The following is a 3,514-nucleotide window of genomic DNA, read 5'->3' on the forward strand; positions in this document are numbered from 1 at the left end:
TCTCTGGGGTTTATTTCACAACAGAACCACTGGGAACCTGGCCTGGGGTGCACATAGGGCTCCAGACGTGGTGGGACACAAGGTGGCAAACATGACGATCACAGCTGGGGTCGCAGGCTCTGGGTAGCCCTGATGGCATCTACAGAAGTGGTGGCAGGAGGGGATTTAACTATCTGGGCCTGAGGCCTGGGTGCTGGCCTGCCACAGCCTATTTGCTCAGGGGGTTTCTGAAGTTCTGGCTGGCGAACTTGACCTTGCTACCAGCTCCTCCTCAATTCTGAGAATCTGGTTATACTTGGCCACGTGCTCAGGTCGACAGGGCGCACCAGTCTTTATCTGCCCAGTGCTGAGTCCCACCACCAGGTCAGCAATGAAGGTTTCTTCTGTCTCCCCAGACTGGTGGGACACCATGACGTCCCAGCTGTTGGACTGCGTCAGCTTGCACGCCTACAGGGACTCGGTTACTGAGCTGATCTGGTTGACTTTGAGCAGCAGGCAGTTGCAGGCCTTCTCATTCACAGCCTTGGCGATGCGCTTGGTTTTGGTCACTGTGAGGTCGTCACCCACCTCGTGCATGCCGGCACTGGCTGTGAACCTCTGCCAGGCACCCCAGTCTTTCTGGTCGAAGGGGTCCTCGATGATCACCACTGGGTAGTCCTTGAGGAAGGACTTGTAGAGGTCGCCCAGCTGATCGGGTGAGATGTGTCTACAGGGGTCGTCAGGAGACTTGAACTCCAGGTCATACATCCCAGACCTAAAGAACTCAGACGCGGCCACATCCATGCAAATGACCACCTTGTCCCAGTAGCCGGCCTTCCTAACGGCAATCTTCAGCAACTCCAGGACTTCCTTATTCTCCAGGATGTTGGGTGTGAAGTCACCCTCATCGCCCACATTGGAGGCATCTTTGACGCAATTCTCCTTGATGACGTTTTTCAGGTTGCGGTAGACCTAACCCCGATGCGCATGGCCTCCTTGAAGCTGGCCGCGCCCACAGGCAAGATCATGAACTCCTGCATGGCCAGCTTACTGCCGGCGTGCAAGCCACCGTTGATCACACTGAAGGCAGCCACAGGCAAGATGACCTCGGGGTTGCCTGCCAGGTCGGCGATGTGGCAGTACAGGGGCACCCCCTTCTCCATGGTTCCGGCCTTGCACACTGCTAGAGACAGTCCCAGGATGGCATTCACTCCAAACTTGGATTTATTTTCAGTCCCGTCCATCTCGATCATCAGCTTATCGATCTTCTCTTGCTCCACGACATTCAGTTTCTTGCTAACCAGGGCAGGTGCAATACTTTTACTGATGTGCTCAACAGCCTTTGACACACCCGTGCCCAGGTAGCAAGTCTTGTCATTGTCACGCAGTTCTAGGGCCTTGTAGATGCTGGTGGAGGGCCCACTGGGCACAGCAGCTCGGAAGAGACCTTTGGAGGTATAGAGGTCAACTTCCACAGTGGGATTCCCACGACAGTCTAGGATCTCTCCGGCATGCATCTTGAGAATTGACAGTTTGGACTTGTAGCTACCAAATCTTGTTGCCCAGGAAGGAAAAAGAGGGTGCTATAGACACTGAGATACGCGTTGAAGTGGCAAGCTGCTCTGCACACCACCTACCCGCATATACTAATCTCGTCAGATTGCTTATACTGAGTATGTGCAATTTTTATGTATTTATTTGGTGGAATCAGGGATTGAACTCAGACCCTTGCACTTAGCAGGGAAGCACTTATTCTACTGAGCCATCTCCCTGGCTCAGTATGTGCAATTTTTGCATATCAGTTATGCATCAAGCTATAGAATTAATAAATATTTCATCTGAATTATAAAGAGTTCTTATTAATAGAATATCAAATAATAGATATTATAACAATATAGGTACTCAGGGAAATTTGGTCATGGTGGCCGAATCCTCAAAAGAAGCCAAGGAAGAAAAACATTGTTCATCATTTTTCAATAGATAAGGGAATGAACTCATGTATTAGTGGTCACAAACACTGTATGAATAAGTTTTTCTCATTAAAAACCTAAAGTTATCATTGTAAACCTAACCTAGTCATGCTATTCTGGATTAATGAAGACTGAGGCTAGTAAAATGTTCTCTATGTAAAGGCAGATAGAATACAACTGCCCTCAAGGATCAGACATATGAAAATTAAGAAAAACTAAACAAATTAAGCCAGGGTTATTTTGCAAACAGCAAGCACTGCCTCTGAGAGCATCAGAACTGGAATCTGTACTGAACAGCAGGGCACTGTCTATCCCTTGAGTATCTTCGAAGGCTAGCCAAAGTGCCGTGTGTCCTCTTTTACAACCAATTTTAGACACAATCTACCTCTTCCTTTAAAACTTTACAAAGCATGTAACTTCATAAGCATAAGAGCATGTTATAAAAATCAAGACCTTGATACTATGTTATCACAAAGATTTAGACTGTCACTAAAGTTCTATCACCTAGGAGGAAATGTTTATCATGCTCGAAGGAAGCCTTCCTTAAAACAAGTGCCCTGACCATTTGGCCGTGGAATAAATCCCAGCTGCTCAACTTGTCCATTGTAACAGGAGAGGGGAGCCCTGCACTTTGACTCAGATGGAAGGAGCTGAATAAGCATTAGTCTTCAATGAGGCCTCACTGTTACTCAGGTCACATAATATGAACCAAGGAGGGTAAAACTAAAGAATATCTTTGGAGTAGAAGAAAGCTTGACCAGCATTCAGCTGGCCATATCAGAAAACATCAGTCTATTAGGACTGGGGAATCAATCATGTAACTGTGTGACATAAACAAGAGATAAGGAACTTGGAGAGAATTAAAGATTTCTAATGAAAGAATGGGTGGCTGTACCTAAATCAATTCCCTGAACAAAAAGAAGCTGCTTATTGTTATAGCACATGTTTGACTTTAACTTGGACAAGGAGAGACATGTTGAGGTTGCCAAAGCCATTCCAAACCAGCGAAGCAGTTGTAATTTCCTTCTAGTAATGGTTAAGTAGAGAAGAGGCATGCTAAAGAAGTTATTAACAACTCTGCACTTGAATCAAAAACAAACTGGTGCAGCTAAGTTCATCACTCACTGATTCACCATGGTGGTTTGGAGGTCTAAACCATTGTTTTGAATCATACTCCCTATGATCCATAATAGCATGGTGTATTTATCAGTAAGGCTTTTGGATGGAGACTGAATTACAGGGGCTGACTTGCTGTTGAGAGCTGGGATCTGGTCAGCAGAAGTGGATTACTGACAGCCTGGTCTAGAGTAGTTTATTTCCCTCTCTAGCACTTTTCTTTACTCTCTGCCTCCCAGACGCCAAGAGTGAAAGGCTTCCCCTCTGTCATTCTGTCCTACAATGGAGCTGTCAACCATTCGAAGACCACGATTTCTACAAACTGTGAGTCAAAGTAAAATTTTCTCATCCTTTAATTTGCAGATGTTTGTTATTTTGTCCCAGTGATAAAAGAGAGACAAAGACCTTACATTCTATCCAGTTCAATACTCACTTTCACAGTCATAATA

At 46.0% G+C, this 3,514-nt stretch overlaps 1 pseudogene; it reads right to left on the minus strand.

Annotated features, from left to right (window-relative positions):
* Positions 1-208: 208 nt before the first annotated feature.
* On the minus strand, positions 209-3,085 carry LOC101580346 (annotated as a pseudogene).
* Between the last annotated feature and the right edge of the window lie 429 nt (positions 3,086-3,514).

The sequence above is a fragment of the Octodon degus genome, unplaced genomic scaffold (assembly GCF_000260255.1).
Source record: "Octodon degus isolate 3935 unplaced genomic scaffold, OctDeg1.0 scaffold00361, whole genome shotgun sequence".
Taxonomy (NCBI): Eukaryota; Metazoa; Chordata; class Mammalia; order Rodentia; family Octodontidae; genus Octodon; species Octodon degus.